General features: G+C 38.8%; 1 long non-coding RNA gene across 1 annotated transcript; it reads left to right on the forward strand.

The window, feature by feature from the left end:
• The first annotated feature begins 1,222 nt into the window (after positions 1 to 1,222).
• On the forward strand, positions 1,223 to 15,641 carry LOC148186181 (uncharacterized). Its single transcript, XR_015775158.1, has 4 exons — positions 1,223 to 1,622; positions 6,027 to 6,192; positions 7,592 to 7,663; positions 13,421 to 15,641. It is a non-coding gene; the product is annotated as an uncharacterized LOC148186181 (long non-coding RNA).
• Positions 15,642 to 18,756: the final 3,115 nt, after the last annotated feature.

Below are 18,756 nucleotides of genomic sequence, written 5' to 3' on the forward strand. Positions count from 1 at the left end.
GGTGCTGAAACAAATCCATAACCTATATCTAAGAGGCATGAATGAAAAAGATGAAAGATTTATTATATGAGAATTTAAAGGAGAGTTTCTGGAAACAATGGAAAAAGTCTTTGTCTATTAAACCCAATAACTTAAGGCAGCTTGATAGTTTCCCCATTACAGTCTGGACGTTCTGGAGTTGGTATTTCCTTCTTGAGAAACCAGATGGCCTTGATGCTTTCCCGTCACTACAGCTCTGTATGTTTCCAGTAATGTCTTCTCTCTTCTTAGACCCCAGTCTCTGCCAAAGTCTGCTGCTATGTCTTCTGCTTGTGAATCATCATCCACTATGAATATCCACAGCAAATTTCATGGCAATGTGGCCAGTAGCTGCCAGTATTTTATGGACAAACAGGTAGGTTTAAATGTATGAGTGATACCATCTATCTTTTGGATTAAAACCTACACAGCCCCACCTGGTGGCAGCAAAAAAAAGTGTAAAATTTAGGGACGGTTTGTTATTTATGAGAGGGGCGGGGGGTTGTGCAAAACAGGGGAGGCATTTCAAATGATTTTTTAAAGCACTGGGGAGAGAGTTATGATTCATGATTTGGCTTAGGGAATGACATTCATTCAGTATGTTTCTATTTAATATACCCTCAGAACCCCCAAGCCTGCAAGTGGGGTGAAAAGCATGTTTCTCTAAAAATCTCCAAAGTCACACACTTTATTAACCCCCTCCCTCCGCTGAGCTGGCCCAATTCTAGACCATATTTTAAAATAACTCTTAAATATATGAACAATGCATAAAAACCTGAAAATGGTTAACAAATGTACTGCATACCCATATTATGAATGTTTATTTTTTTTTGTCATAGACACAGATTGTGTTTACTCTTTCATCGAAAGAGTTTTCCCTTTTCAACCTTGAATAACTGAAATCTAAACTAGACGTCTGAAGATAAATACAAGTATACATTTCTCTTATAACATCTCTTCAAGATTAAATTGCTCAGTAGGCCTATTCCGGAAAGTCCAGTCCCTTAGAAATTATGATAATGGATTAATGTATAAAATTACATAAAACATGATTATTGTTGTTATTTGTCATTATTTTACAATTTAAGGCCTTTGTCTGGATAAAATGGTTTACAAACAATGTTTTCAATAACCTTGACTCTATAATAATAACTTGGATAGCTCCACGCGCAAGTGTCCCGAGTCAAGTGTGGGAAAACATCAGTGCGCATGCTCAGATAACCAGCTTGTCGCCACACTGCAACCTGATCGGAAGTAGTACGGTCGTTGTTTGCTCGTAGTTGGCACAACTTAATATTTGTTAACAAGATAGTAAGTGCGTCAACATAAATAATGTGCAATTTTCTTCTGCAACACGCATGTTTGAGTCTGACTTTTGAAATAAAAAAAACTTTGCATTAAACATGTCGAGGCTAAACCAAAGCACCGTGAAAAAAAGCGCTGTCGCTTTGCGTTGCCGTGTGTTATTCGGAGGGCATGGTACCTGGCGAAGAACAGTGTTGAAGACCCCATGTATGTTTTTGGGAGGATTAACAAACATGAAGCAGCAGAACAACGCGATAAAACTGCGGAATGGAGCAGTTTACCAACAAACAGGAGAACAGGTATGTGCCCAGTTGCATGGTCTGTGTTAAGCTGTGTGGGAAATGTGAAACATTACGTCAAATGTGTAATTGTGTAATATTTCTAGTGCTGCACCTTTCCAGAGTAACTTTACATTTTACCCCCCAAAATGCCATGCAGTCTGTTTGATAGCTACTATGCATTCATGGAGAACCGTTTTTTTTTAACTTCACTCAAAGGCTACAGACAATAGGATACTTATATATTTTTTTTCTTTTATTTAATAGTATACTAGATGTAGAAACTCTAATAAACTTGTAAAGCACAAGCAAATTCAACACACTCATAAATACAATTTCTGGGCTACTTAATACTGTAAATGCAGCTGCGCTGATTTTTTTCCCAAACCATACAGATAATCCATGTTGGGTTTTGCTGTAGTGAACAGAAATTTAAATGCAGAACTTTTGTTTTTGCTCCATTTTCTAATGGTATAAGTCAAGCTTATTATACTTTTCTTATGCAGTCAGTATATTTCTCTTAAATCTTGGTTGTAAATATGTTAAAATATCAGTGTCAGTGAGCTCTTCTCCGTCTCCATGATAATTCATCCACCTGACAGGTGTAGCTTATTGAGATGCTGATTAAACAGCATCTTTAGCACACAGGTGTGCCTTGGGCTGATCAAAATTGTCCTTTTTCACTGCAAACATTTTCAATTTGTCATAGTAAGAGATTCACAGGTGAAAATGATAATGATCCACCTGTGCTTTTCCCACTAAGACATAATATCTGCTGTGAAAAGGGTCTACAAAAGACCACTCTTAAGTGTGCAGTTTTATATTGAAAAAAAGAAAGACATTCATTAGGATTTAATATATGTAGCACTGCAGAAAGGCATTTTTTGGTCACAGATACCCCAAAGTCAGTATCTAGTGTGACCACCATTTGCCTCATACAATTTGACACATCAGCTGCAGTCGAAAAGTACAAATAATCCTTCTTTCCTTACCACTTTTCCTTAACCTCTACAGAAAATGTCACAAGGTCAAGGAAAGATGTAAAAGAGAATTCATAAGGACTTAGGAAAATACAAATGTGGTGTTTAGAGAATCCAACTGTACTCATTGAGTTGATCAGGTTGTTGATTGTGGCCTGCGTGTTGGCCTACTCCTCTTCTATGGGCATTTCTCACAGCAGAAATATTGACTTGTCATTGTAGGAAAAGCACCGGTGTTGCCAACAATAGCTCTGTTGTATTCAATGCTTCAGTGAGAGAAACAGCAAGCAAGTGTACACGTTACCTAATGTACCATACCTCATATTTCAGATACAGTATGCAAAAAATACCAGGTTATTCTACTACAGCCGGTCATATTTTGCAGTATGTAAGGCAGCATGATTTTCTGGCTCTTCTGACCCACAATCCTCTATACAGCAGCAGATACATCACATCTTGACAGCTGATTGACAGCTGACAGAAGCTGCAATGATGTATGACAGTGCATTCAAGTTACTGATGACCAGTCGTATGGTAATGTTAAGAATATGAAACATTTAAGTGAACAAAATAATAATCACAGAAATGATCAACAACAAAAAATGAAAGTAATAATTTCATACATATAAAATGTTAAAATCCTCAATGTATACTGTTATAACTTCTAAAGTAAACATTTCAAAATAAAAACAGCAGTTCTTTGGGTCGATTTTTGTCTCTGCTGAGCTTGGCAAATGGCAGTTTGTTTTATCTCCATGGTAATGGGTATATGAGAAAGAGAGTCAAAGTTCAGGGCAGTATTATGAAGAAAGAGAACGTCCCGATTGTGTGCATATTGCACGCAACAGTATATATTATGTAAGGTTAGCCGCAGAACCTACTAAAATTAAAAAGAAAAAGTATGCAGTTTGGAACACACCAGTAGATCCTAAAATTAAAGCAGCCAAGTGGAATTCAGCCATTGTTAATTTCATTATTTACACATGTGCTTTTCCTACTTTACGGTCAAAGGTGAAACAAAAAGGCCAGTGGCTGTGTGAAGGTGCTGGGTATTGGCAGAAATTGGAACATGCTGTCACACATAATGATCCAGAGCATCCCAAACATGCTCAGTAGGTGACATGTCTGGTAAGCATGCAGGTCATGCAAGAACCGGGATGTTTTCAGCCTCCAGGAATTGTGTATAGATCCTTGCAGAGTGGGGCCGTGCATTATCATGCTGCAATAATAGTTGTGGCGGCGGATAAATGACAGTGGGTTTCAGGACCTTGTCACAGTATCTTTGTGCATTCAACTTGCCATCAATAAGATGCTCGTGTGTTCGTTGTCCATAGTTTATTCCAGCCCATATCATAACCCTGCCATCATAATGGGGCACTGTGTTCACAACGTTGGCATTGGCAAACCGCTCGCCCACATGAAGCCTTACTTGCAGTCTGCCATCTGTCTTGTTCAGTGAAAACCTGGATTCATCTGTGAAGAGAGCACTTTTCCAAAGTGCCAGACGCCATCACAGGTGAGCAGTTAAGTCGGTAACAGTGATCTGCTGCCAGGTCAAGACCCTGCTGAGAAAGTCCAGCATGCTGATGAGCTTCAATAAGACAGTTTCTGACAGTTCTGGAAGAATTTATTTAGTAGGGAAACCAATTGTTGCATCAACTGTAATGGTGGCTGGTGTTAGACCATTTTGCATGTGAAGTTACTGGATGAGCAGGTCCTGTGCTGGTGTGGTTGCATGTGGTCTGTGGCTGCGAGGCCATTTGAATGTACTTCCAAATTCATGAAAATGACATTGAAGATGGTTTATGGTAGTGAAATGAACATTAACTTCACAGGCAACAGCCCTGGTGGCATGCTCCCTCAAAAGTTGCATCTCTGTCATGGTGCTGTGTGCTAAAACTGCACATTTTTTTGTTACTATCGGAAGGCACACCTGTGTAGTTATAATGCTGGTTAGTAAGCATGTTGATATACCACAACTGTCATGTGGATGGATTATCTTGGTAAAGGGGAAGCTCCCACAAACACAGATTTAAAAAAAAAATCAATGTATCTATTGACTGCATAAAAAGTCAAAGATCTTTAACTTAAATTTGTGAAAAATCGAAGCAAAAACCAAAGTGTTGTGTTCAAATTTTTGTTCAGTATACAAAGCTGCAGTCAAATATGATGAACTATGATGATAGCAGTGGTTACAGTGTCTCTCTTTGTACTTTAAACCCTACAACATGGTCATTCATTTAAAATAGTTTTGGATCAGATGGTCAGATTAACAAGTTTATCATAATGATCTTCACCACAGCTGATTCGACAGGTAAATTCAGTCAAACTATGGAAAACTGTCACAGACCATAGATGTACTGCACGTACACTGTGGTGCACTTTATAAACAGGGCTATTTTAACTATGCAAAGCATTTATTGATTTGCTGTTTGTAGCTTGGCGTGTTGCAGCGTTCCTGATAGTTTTTGCATTTAAACTAACACTGGGTAAACACACAGAGAATATTCAAGTAACACAACTAAACAATGAAACCTGAGGCAGACAATAACTATCAGAGAGAAATGTTTCAATCTGTTAAATAGGCGGATGAATGTCCATTTGTCACCACTGTTATCTAAGCACCATCTCTGATTTGTATGATCCAATGCTTTTTCAAATGCTCTCAGTATCACAGGGCCGAGTCCAGCTTCACTGTGCTGTCAATCACATGCATAGAGAGAAAAGCCATTATGGCCCCATGTCGTTAATCAGTAGCTGCAGGGGACAAGCAGGCTCATTACTGTGTGTGCTGGTGAGCCCCAGGCTCAGTACGATGCAGCGGCAGGCAGCCAGCGGTCCACAGTCTCAATTAAAGGACCTGATGGATTCACACTAATAGCCACAAGCTTGTAGTTTGTAACCTTTCTTCAGATTAATGCATGTAGAACTCATGTAATCTTTGCTTCTTCTGGATGAGTGTTCAAATCATACATGAAGGACATTTTATACTGGCCATTTCTGTGTTTGTGTTTATATCATTGTAATCTCTCTAAATAGATTCTGCAAATTTATGCAGAATTGTTAATATTCTCATCAGAGCGATTGCTGATGGGCTCCACGATTGATATTGTTGTTACTGGTGGTACTGGGGGAGAGAGTTCACTCTGTTGATTTAAAAAACAAAAAAATATATATGTTTAAAGGAACAGTGTGTAGGATTTAGTGTCATTTAGTGGTGAGGATTGCAGATTGCAAACAGCTGAAACTTCTCCCATGTACGTGAACTCCCAGATAGGATTATTTCAGTGTTCATTTTTGAGGTTTTTACCAGGAGCTGAATTATCCACAGAGGTTTCTTCCTCTCCAAAACAAAAAGACCAGGTGATGAACGGATGAAAAACACTGAATCACACTGTGAAACGTCATAAATCAGTGTTTTCTGACACTGTTTGTCTCATTGCAGAGGGGCTGCAAACTACGGTGGCCAACACGAAAACGTGAATGGCCTTATCTAAAACCGGTGTTTGGTTTGTCCATTTTTGACTGCTGTCGAAACATGGCGGTGCAACAGGATGAACTCCATGGACAAGGCCCCTCTCCCTATCTAGATGTAAATGGCTCATTTGAAGGTAAGGAAAACATGGCAATTCTTATTTTCAATTAATTAAACACGAAAGAAAAAATACTTAAATTCCATTTCTTCCAATATATCTCCCTAAATCCTGCACACTGGACCTTTAAATCTTGTGACACGGCATGAAATTTAGTTATAAAATACTATTTTTTAAATGTTATATTCTGTTAAAGTGGTTTCTGTTGGCTGTCAGCTTGTAATTTGACCAACTGTACAAACAAAAGAACAGAAAGGAGATAATAACAGCCAGACATAGTTGTTACTTTTAAAGGTTTTAATGGTTTTACTTTTAAGTAGGGCTGTCAAACGAGTCATAGTAAAATTGCAATTAATTGCAGAACTTTAATAATTAATCCCAAATAATCACATTCTTAATCCAATGTTTTTAATTTAATTTTATTTAATTTAAAAAACAGTTATGGGTCCATATTGACAGGGTAAAGCAATTTTTACCAGATTGTCTTGATTAGCAAACAAAAAACTGGCATGAAGTGGGCATGTCTGTTAAGGGGAGACTAATGAGTACCCACAGAACCCATATTTATTCAGATGTCTTGAGGTCAAAGGTCAAGGGACCCCTGTGAAATAGCCCTGCTGCTTTTCCATCACCAAAATTTAGCCTAACTTTGAAGCATAATTTAGTCCCCTCCCCGAGAAGCATGACATGAATTCCTTAGGTCTTCTAGTTAAAATGAAACCAATGTCAGCCAAATAATGCAGTTAAAAAAAAACAACAAATGTGTTATGTACGGACCCTAATCACATCGCAATTTACGCGCTAATGCTGACAGCCGTACTTTTTATCGAACAATTTGAGCTATTTATCTTAGCTATTTATTTCAACCCTTCATTTATTCCTTCTAGCTTTCTATTTCCAATGCTTATCTATAACTTTTAGCTTGTTTCTCTCCTCTGCTTGCTTGCTTTTCACACACTCTTAGTTGCCTCAAGGTGTTTTGGTGTTATAGCTGACTCAATTCGTGGACATATTTTAAATCAAATTTTCCCTGGGCGAACAACCAAGGACCTCTGGCTGGGAATCGTTGATCTAAATTATTCAGCCAGACAGTCAGATCTTAACTTTGGGCTCACCTAACTGGTATTTGCTTCCTTGGAATGATGCATTAACTGTCAGATATTAAGCATAAACGGTGGCTTTCTCTGAGGGTAATAACTCAGTCCACATGACTCTTATCTGTTACTGATCATGAAAATACTCTCTAACAGATCTGCCACTGAGCTCACAGTTGGCAGAAAGAGTTTATTTAGCTGAGCGTACAATGACTTTTACTGTCTCGTTTCAGAAAGCACTCCATTCTGCAGATCACACGTGTTACATTTTGCATTAATGAGTGTCATTACTCACTGATACTGATATATTTTTCCATTTTTAGGTCAGATAGGGCAGGGGTGCCAGTAAAGCAATCTAATTCATCTCGCTGTCAGCTGGACCACAGATCGTTACGGTAAGCTCATTTTCTCCAACGTGTTCTATAACCATAAATCATTTTAGTGACAAAAAATGATTGGTTTGTTGCTCTAATCATTGACCAGTGGTCCAAGAGACACCAAAGTACTACATCGCTCCTCATATTCACTGGACAGCTTAGAGGTATGTCATGTGAATGTAGTTTGTTTCATCAGCCATGTCAATCAATAATGAGCAATCCATAATAATATGCTGTTAGTTCGAGTCACGACAAGCACTCTTTCAACATAAACTAAAAGCCTAATTATTTGCTTTAGATTCATTCAAAAGAAAAAAAAGATTGCAAACAGCAGAAAGTGACTCATTTGTTTGTTTATTGTGTCTCTCTTTGCAAATCTTTCTAAATGACCACCCTCAGTGAACCATTGAGATGGATAACATAACATTAGTCATAGAAATTGCATCTCAAAATCTTTTTTTTGGGGGGGTGCAAAATTCAGAATGACTTGTTTTGTTGAAGTTGCTTTAAAGAAGGCTTTGCCATCCTTTGTACGTACATAATACAGTTTGCAGATTTAGGTATTGAAATCTTCAGTTACACATTGCTATCAGTACATTGCAGTGTGTGCATGAAGAGGGAGACAGTCTGTTCCTGCAAAGTAACCAATGAAGCATAAAGAATCTTTTATGGATAAAGACACATCAAAACCCCAGTATGACTGTGCAGCTTTGCCCTGCTGTCACCAGTGGTCACACAGTAATTGGTGTATCTTTTTCTATGTGTGTGTGTGTGTGGGTGTGGGTGGGTGGGTGTGTGTGTGTGTGGGTTGGTGGGTGTGTGGGTGAGGGTGCATGGAGATTCGAATCAGATTGGTGCAGAAGAAATAAAAGCAGTGAACTTCACAGTGAATCTTTGGATCTCAGTCAGTACATCTTTAATGAGGCCAGACTTGAAAAATAATCAAAGTTTTCAAGTTTCAAAATCATTGTGACTGAGAGACTAACATAAAAAAATATACTTATGATAAAATAAAACATGAAAAACCTATCTTGATTAAAGTAAGAAATAATGAGGAATAATAATGATTTAATTTCATGCATGTAGCATCAAACTACCAAGATCATGTATTGCATTATTATTCATAGCATATGCAGGCGTTAAAATGTGTCATGATTTGAATTTATTCCATGTGGTGTAGTGCCGCCTGCTGTTTCATGTATGCAACAGCTTAGTGAACCCATTGACCTGGATGAGAGAAAAACCAGAGATATTAAAATCTATCAATCATTCAGATACTAAAAGATGTAACTCTGACTGCATCTAAATGGCTTCAGGAGTCACATTGTCAGATTTATGATGGTTTTGTGGAGGTAAAGAAAGCCTTAAGAGTATATTTCAGATCGGAGCTTTTCCAAAGATGTCTAAAAATCGATGGACGTGCTCGTCATTCCTGTATCTCTGTTTTCTCTGGCTCAAATGAGCGTTCGCTCTGTAGATGAATCAACACGATGAACATTGGGGTGATGAATCCTTCAAATATTTATTTTTTTCTGATGAAATCTCTTGGAGGTTTAGACTGCCAAAAGGAAAAAAAACCCAACAGCTGCTCAGAAAATATTTTCTGTGGCTTGTAATATAGAGCTTAGGAGTCTATAACGCAAAATCTGAGCTCCTGTGACACAACAACCAATCACAACCATATCACTAGACTCAAACTTTGAGAATTTGAGGGAGTACTTAAACAGAAACACTATGCTACATATGCATTTTCCTGCATAGTTGAGTCTCTATCTACTGCCAAATTATGCTTTTCCTCTCAATTTTTCTCAGTAAAATCTCCTATATTTTTTCATGTATTATTTCCATCTATCCCAATAATGGTTCACAGATTCTTACTCCCACTACATTTGCCTGGACATTGTCCATGCTTTGAGTCATCAGACGCTTTGCAGACCGCGGAGGAGACATGACTGTTGGTTAGTTAGTCATTCTTTGGGCGTTGGCAGGAGTTTCAATCTGAAAGTGGGTGCAGCAGAGAGAGGTGAAAAGGTGATCACCTGTATTGTGTCTTTTCCATTATTTAAGTCAAAGGCATCAAGAGTATGTAATTTTGACCGCTATGAAAGGGACGACTGCTGATTCGTTCTGCCGTTTATTCTGCATTATTTAATTTTGCTGCTTGACAGCAACTTTACTCAGATATTTTACAGCAAAGATTTTCACACATTGCCTCAAAACCCTTAAAGTATAATTTATTTCACCTTTTCTTTCTCTATTATGCCTTTGTGCTCTCCCCTCCATTCCACTGTTGAGTTTTTTTCCACTATACCTATATAAATGTACCAATAGAAAGTAGTAAATATATTTTATTGGGAGCATACAGACAAATTACACTGTAAAGTCAGCTGTATTAAAAGTTAAGTGTTGCCATTTGTCCATGTCTGAGTCAAGAGTCTTGGGATAGATTGTTTACAGACAGAAAAACCCTCATTGAAATTTTGAGCTATAGATAAAATCGCCCTTTATAGCGGGATATTTTAAATGAAGTGTCTGAAGTAGACTGGTATGTCCTCATATATTTTCTATGACTCATACTGGATACAATAGTTGGTTTGGCAAATTTCACCATCTATATGATTGTTTCTAGGGAGTGACCCCAGAGACTATGACTAAGATAATTACACTGGCAGGGTGCTACCCAGAGATCAACCCTTATCTTACGCAATACTTCACATCACATGCTTTTTTTTTCCTCTCTCCCACCCATCCGTGGATTCTGGTTTCACTAGTGAAAATCTCATGCAGTTATTTTTTGATGCCGATGGCATGGCTTTACCAGCATTTGTTACAGTTCTTAGGCATTAGTCCTGATGTTTCCCAACTGGATCCTTTTTTCAGTCTCACAGATTTTGTTGGCTTTATACTGTAATTGTAGGATTGTTTTGCTTTTATAGCTTTGATCCAGATGGCAATCTGTCAGTGTCTTTTACACGTGTACAACATTTATTTTATCATGCATTACTTTCCTTGTTTCATGCTATGACACACTGCTTGCGCTGTAAAATTGTCACTAGATGGCGCCAAGAGATACTGAAAAAACAGACACACGTGTCACATATCTGAGTAGTGTTACAGTGACTGCAGACTTTCTGGTTTACTTCAGCACATATTTGTGATAATTGTTTGATTTTCAATTATATTTGATCAATATAACTGATATTATTATGCAGAGAATTGATGATGATAGATGCAACAGCAGAATACATTCTGACTGCGAAAACCTACATCTATATAGATGCATTAAACTGTGAGGTAAAGGTTGTAGAAAGGATGCTTTGAAAATGACACTAATAAAAAAGAAAATATTCAAGATATGAGAGTGAGGGTATGATGTCATAAAAAATGTGATATTTCTTTAAGAGATCTTGTGAGACATGAGTGAATTATGCAGCTGCGATATCGTCCTGACACAACAGATTGTTGTCCACAATCGTCCTGGGATTGTTAGCTGTCTGGGCAGATGGTGTCTGAGCCTGCTGTAGCTGGCCTGAGAAATGGAGGAAGGCAAATATAATGCATATGTTAAGAGGGAGAAATTACGTGATGTGATGATATGAATGTAAGATTTAGTAGAGAGAGAAAAGTTGAAGCAATATGATGAACACATAATTCTCCAGAATCTAGAGGGGAGTAAAGACGGAAGTTTTTTTTTCAAGTGAGGTTCTTTACTTGGCAATCATGAGTGTGTTTTACTGGTAAACTAGAAAGTGACTCAGAGAATGCAGACCTCTCCCAAGGCCAAATGCCCTATCTTGCAATGTTAATGAAAGTGAAAAATAATTCCCCTATCTGCACCACGACTCACACCACTCTGAAATTTAGTAGGTTCGTCTTTGATGCATGCTACACCCATCCACCAAGTTTTGTGAGAATTCAGCCAGTAGCTGTTTTTGCAAGCCTGATAAGAAAATGGTAAACAAACCAACTGACAAACTGAACTGAACTGAAAACACAACCTTCTTGAAGTTTATAATAATATTAGTAGTGATGAAAAAATTTAAAATAAAGAGGCTAATAGGGAAAACTCCACAGGAACTAAAAAGATCAATCATTCAGGCTGTTTTGTCTGAATTGCTCTACATTTAGGAAACTAAAATTCAAATTACATTCAGCATGCTTGTTTGCCACCATGGCATCACCCAATTTCTCCAATAGCTGTTACATAACACAACATTTAGTAAAAACATCAGCAGTATTGTGCCCACTAAGATGCAGTTGGTAAAATGAATAAAAATCTTGGTATCCAGGTAACTCCCTGATGAGAAGTGAGAGTTTGATTGGGATTCATGATAAAGCTTTGCCACGAAACTATGTTTAGCTCTCTCTCAGTCAGGACTTTCATAGTACATCTGATAAGACTCTTTCAGGGATTGGATCAAATGTGTGGCACATGCTGGTAGCAATTTAGTGAATCTGTTCAGATCCAAAAACAAGGACCTACAAAACCTCTGGGTGACTCATCTGAAAACCCACCTGGAAAAACAAGGCCTGCTGAAGGTCAGATTGAAGTGGTAACTGAAACTCACAGTCAGTTTCAGTCTAACCTGATGTGCTGTGACTCTTGGGCATGAAAACACAACACTTTTCCGCGGAGTGCCACCACAAGGTTGATGCGTTAGTGAAATATCTTGGTTGGATTGCCATGAAACTTGGAATAGATATTTGTGGCACCCAGAGAATGACTTAAATGATCCCCTGACCTTTCCTCTACCACCACCAGAAGAACAGCTATTTTTTTAAAAATATGTTAACATCTACTAGACATTATTGTTTCAGAATAAAATGGATGGATTGCATTGAAAATTGGTATGCACATGTTCCGTATGGTGATTTATATTCACTATTGAGATCCTTTGACTTTTCATTCAGCACAAGCAGCAATCTCCAGGCCTGAAAAATGAAGGCATTGTGTAATCGCCAAAAACTGCAGTCCCTCAAATGGCCTCTTGAGGCTGATCCCGAAGCGAGACAAACCTCGTACACCCGCATGTTAAAATGCCCAACTTTACAGCACAAATAAATATGTTTACAGCCTGTTTAAAAAATGGAAGGGTGGAGGAGGGGTGAATTTTAAAATAACTCACCCTTTTAAACTTCATTGAGACTTACTCATTATTAGGGAGGGCTCAGCCTGCAGATAGTGTCCTTGGGCAATTCAGTCAGATCCCCATGTTCTCTCCAGCTCCACCCTCTCGTCCAAATATGGTACTTCTGGCTTTGGAAAAAAAAAGATGGCGACAGCCAAAATGCCAAACTTTAGAACAGAAGTCCACAAACCAGCTGGTGACATCATGGTGGCTAAATTCATTATATTTTACAGTCTATGATCCAGTACCATCATGAGACACTCTGAAAACGATAATATATGTAAGATATTTAAGAAATAAAGATAAAGAAATGCCCACACTATTTACTATAATATTTATGCTTAATAGCCTCTTTGCCTGGGCCCCCAAAAATCTAAGATCACCACTAGGAAACACCTCCCTTTTTCTCCAGTAACTTACATAAATTGAACTGAGGAAAACACAACTTTCCCTCAAATAAGCCTTTGGTAAACAAAGCCACTCCACTAAAAAGACAGCCTGTGCTAAGTCTCAAGAGGCTCCGGCACAATCTGGATGCTCAGTGATTAATTATCCATATGTATTAACTGCCTGCATGGCTGATAAGAGGACACAGCAAACTGTCGTGACTGTCCAATATTTTTCTTTTCTCGGTCCATAACGACAGGTTCAAAGGGAAGTCGGGGAGTTTCAGAGGGAAGAGGACCAGCTTGATGGATGGTTGACTGTACAGTATATACAGCTGGGATCACACTGCTCTTGTTTGGGGGAGCCCAGCAACTTGGATCGAGAGGACAACCTCAAAGACTTAATTAGTTAAGGATGTCCTCCTCAAAAACATTTCCATTAAAGAGAGAGGACAAAGAAAAAGAGGATAGTAGTTGAAGATATCAAGTTCAAGTAACTGTTAGGGGATGATACTTTGAAAATATTTTTGAAATTTCTGAAATCCAAAGCATGTGAGGTTCCCATCGACTTTAGGTATGTGAGGGGGAAAATAGTTTTTCCTGGGTTGACCAATTGAATTAAGTACATTCATCAGATGTTCATTAACCGCCATGGCAACCTTTTGCAGGTCGTTTATCTTAATTTTTCGATTTCTTGCTGTGAAATCGACAAGACGCGCGGTTACAGTTACAGTTGGAGTTACGAGTGAAGCCAAATGAAAGCCTTTTAAGCATGTTTGGCCTGCCGTCACACACACAAAAAGACACGCACACACGCATTTTCCTGAGGAATTGGATCTGTGTAGTGCTAGAGGAAGGCCTACATGGTCCTGTGCCATGGATTTGTGGTTTCCAATACAAATCTCTGGCAGGGAAAGAGGCATTTTCACTTTGGCCTGCTGCTACACAGCATCAGTCACTGTTTCATAACAACATGCCTCACTTGTTTTCTCAACATTACCCGGCAACAGTGAGACCAGGACCTAAGGAGAGATGTATCTAACTCACAGTCTGTGCGATGTAAAAGCATTAAAAACACCGCAGGAGCAGTTATTTAATTTAAACCGTGAAGCTCTAATTTACAATGTTAATTGTTCAACATCTCTGAGTTTTGAATAGAGAATGTTGCCAAAAACGCCTTTAGGTTATCACAATATGCAGAACATCTGCCTCGGCCCCAGATGTATACATTTACGTCGAGAGATGAGGTGCTACAACCGCTGACACCCAATTCATGATATCATGTAAAGTGTGTGTGCGTGTTAGTGTTGCTGTTGGAGAGGATCCAGGCTTGCAGATGGCCCTGGTTTGTGTTTGCACTGAACGGCTGCAAGCCTCTCGCCTCCCTAGTGACCATGGCAAACCATGTGCGCACACACACATACACACAGTCAGGACCACGGACACAGGGTCAGGTCAGAAAACTCCTATGTCTTGAAACGTATTCAGGTGCTGCTCTGATGCTGCAAATGGTTCATTTACAGATCTGATGCAGTCTCTCTGGATAATTAAGGTGATAAGACATGCAAATTTTAATAATAATTTCAGTTTTTATTTGCAAACTGTAAATTCATGTTGGCACGCTGTTAATATCTACAGTACAAATACAGTGTAATGTTTTGTGTCAGAGAAAACCCACAGTGTTATCAGCTGTGACGTCTTCCAGGTTTGTCCCTGTCCATGTATAAAAACCATGTTCTATTTCTATCTCAAGTATTAATGGATGGTAACACGTAAAAGCAGGTACAGTAGGTGTACCTGCTCTCACCTGTACACATTCGCTGGCTGACAGCCACTACTATAGCAACAACAATAACAACACGCCAGGAAAGCCTTTTGGACTTCCTGGGAGATCCTCTGGTATGCAGAGGTCCGAGCCAATGTTTGTCTCAGGAATGTTGCCTGGGCGACCGGAGGCCTTGAAGGGGGAAACCCCTTATCTGCTGACGTTGTCATTCAACCGTTGTCACGGTTCAAAGGCCTGTTAGGTAGAGACGAAAAAAAAAGAAAAAAGACACACAGACACACACCTTAAAGGTTGGTCTAAATACAGTATGTGTGTCACCATGGAGATACTGTTTGGGTGGAGCGTGCGCTCCACAGGGCATGAATGGTTGCTGCTTTGAGAGAGAGAAAAGAGAGAAAGGGCGTCCCTTGGCTTTGAGTCAGAACTGGTAGTCTTACACTTTCAAGCAGGAACTCCAAAGACGTATGAATGAGCTGAAGACCATAGGCCTGTTTATGTTACTGAAAGACAGGGAGGGTTGGATTTTCAGACGAAGAATGTGATTGCGACAGAGTTTTTTCTTCGCTGTGTTGTTTGGTGCTTTGTGACTCTGTTAATGACTTCAGATCTGACCTATTTTTTTAAAATGGAGATTTGGTGTATGATGCAGAGGAATAAATATCAGCTTTTATAGACTTACAAGAAATACTTCACAGAATATGGCCATCTAGAATGCTATAAATCGTCTTTATGATACAAAAAAAAAAAAAAAATGCACACATTGTTTTGCATGTGTCTATTTTTTCTTCCTTCTACCGGTCTATAGATACATCTGTAGCAACAATATTTTATCTTTATGGACAGTATGCTTTGCATGCTACCATGGCAGTAAAATAACACATTTTTATTGTAAAATAGACCATATCACAATGTTTGTTGTTAAAGGTAGAAAACCCCCATGTCAAGAACATGGTCTCAAATGGCTCTGAGCAAACGCTGCCTCTATTAGTTAGTTTTTAGCAATCTAAAAAAGGCTCTCTTTACCTTGCCATCAGATAAGCTTTTCCCACAGGGAACTCAAGTTATTATGAAAAAGCCACCAGACTCCATTGACAAAAACAGGAACTTTACTTAGCAAAACACACAGTTGCTGGTCAACCACAGTCTCTTTTTAAGGTAAAACAGAGCAGATATTTAAAATATAGCATACACTAAAGCCTCATTCGCACTGCACGAACACTCGCAAACTTTTGGCTTTTCAATGCAATGGCAATGCATACAGTCGGCAAATGACTCTGCAGTAGTCCGAGGTATTTTTTGCCTTGATGGAAACACAACACCCAATGACACGGTGCCACTAATTACCGTCCGTGTACCCCTAAGCTGCGCCAAAACATAATTCCAAATTAGTCTGCACCAAATTTAAAAGAAAGACAGAATAAATAAGAGATATACAAAGAGATTTCATAGTCCAAGCTGCTTACTTACCTTTTTTCTGGTCCAAAACAAAACCACACACACACTCACACAAAAGTCACACTATTCTGCTGCAGGCTAAAATGCGTTTTGCTGCTGTCCCGTCCACAGCAGTACACTGTTTAGCTTCCTTGCCTGTATGTTTGGTTTGTCAAAGATAATAGCAAAGCAACAAAGTGCAGATAATAAGCTCAGCAGAAATGTCCAATAAGTTGGACCACCGTGTTTAACTATATATAAAATTTTTCCAGTTATAGCTGAAAATGACAACAAAAAAGTTTGCCAGTTTTCTAGCTGGAAGAGTTGTTAGCACGACTTCACAGTGATTCAGTCTATAAAGGCATTTACAGTGAGAACGAAATACTTAAGAGAAAAGAGGGTGATGAGAAAATGGAAAAGCTTCATGGCTAGATCTCAAAATATGTGAAATGTCTTTATTCAAACATGACAGCTAACACAGATTGTCACTGCTCTGGTGGTGCTTCAGTTGGTCCTGATCAGAAGTGTCTGTGTCCTCGGATGGCCATGTTGACTTGCATGGATCACAAATTGGAAGATTTTTCCTTGCGTTGAAAGCAATCCTGTTCAGCTGGTGGGAATTCTCAAACATGCTTATTCATTTGGCGTGATTCTCTACATCTGACAAATTTCAGGTTGGGAATTTCCAGACAAGAGTGAACTAAGGACACATTTTTGATCAGAGGACAAAGGGGCCGTAGTTACATTACTGCGCCTTGGATAAGGAACAAAACAGTTTGCACTTGAGCGTGCTGATTCATGCACATGTAATCCAACCCAAAACAATACTTTTTGATGTATTTATCCCACAATACCATCAGAGAAGTTTGGTTCTGCCGTAACTAAAATATGTCTTTTTGTCCAGAGATCGGCTGTCAACACAGGGGCAGAAAGACTGGGGAGTGCACTGATGCGCTGTAAAGCATCCCTCCGTTTTCCATTGTCTTACAAAATAATAAAAAATCTTTAATGCTTGTGTTTCACCCTGTAACATCATCTTACCTCCTCCTACGTGCCAAATGGAGCATTAGACAGGAATCAAACACCACTATGTGTTCACTAAAAAACGCTTTCCCTGCCAGGATTAATAATTTAATGCTCTGTTCTCAAATTGAATCAATTGTTTTATCAACTGGAGTCAGTCAGACTCGGTGAGTGAACTTACATCAGCCTGCAGTACTTGTATTTGCTGTTTGGCTACAACTCCTGTTTTTAATTTTTACTGTCAAAACGAGCATATTTCTGCGATCAGTGCATCAAAAATGAAATCCTGCTCCATCCAGTGTGTTTGGCATGGTGTTTCAATATGTCGTGCTTCTTGGAGCTCTTCTTAACATGTCTTTTATTCTTGAATTCTTGATCCCCATCGGCTGCCACAAAGTGGTTGGTAAGCCTCACATGGTCTAAATAAAAACTGTAACAATAAAAACACAAAATTAAAAAAAAAAAAAAACCAAGACAAGGCAATAGAAGTCAAATATAAAGATTAAGAATAGAAGTGAAATGACTTTACGTATGAAGACAATAGCTCATAATGAAATAAAAACTAAAATCAACATCAATGTGAGATTCATCAGTTTCTAAAGGAGCTCTATGAAGAACATAGCTTTGCTGCACTGCCTAAAAGCCTAACTCCTAACTCCCTCTAATGTATAAATAGAGCTGTATCGCATTCCTCAATTTGTCTGCTAAATTGTTTTTACACAAATTTGGTGTGGCACTGTCCAAAATCCGAATCTAAAGTTAAATATTTCAGTGCACTCGAGGCAAATTACAGGGCTTAAAAAACTGAGTTTTGCAAACACACTGTGGATTACGGAGGTTCTGGAGTTCCGGTTGACTCTCATATACACACAGAGCTATGTGGAGACGAGGCGTAAAACCCTGCAGAACACCACACTGACACAGACAGAGCAGCGGATTAACACAGCTGCAGGGGTGAGACATTTTGCAGTGTGTATCCTGAGTCATCTTGCTCTGAACATACATTTCTATGTTTCTTTACTGATCTTTGATTTGCATGCTGCAGTTATGTCGGTTGAACTGCGATTGTCTTTCTTGATTTATATTGGCTTTTCTGATTGGACTCTCTTATTTGTAAAACAAATACATTGTTGTTTGTTTCTGCATTCTTTCCCCCAAAGAGATGTGTAAACATTCACTTATGAATAATTAGTGATGATGAACCTAAGCTAAGCTAAACCATTGATCAATATTACACCGTGTCTTCCTAAGGAGTCCTCAGGAAGATACCCTGTTGCACAGCCAAATACATCAAGTGACCTTTCCTTTGATAAACAACATTTAAGGATGCAAAGGCACCTAATCAATTTGGAT

Source organism: Plectropomus leopardus, chromosome 20, assembly GCF_026936395.1.
Source record: "Plectropomus leopardus strain MGB_pleo_1.0 chromosome 20, ASM2693639v1, whole genome shotgun sequence".
Lineage (NCBI taxonomy): Eukaryota > Metazoa > Chordata > Actinopteri > Perciformes > Serranidae > Plectropomus > Plectropomus leopardus.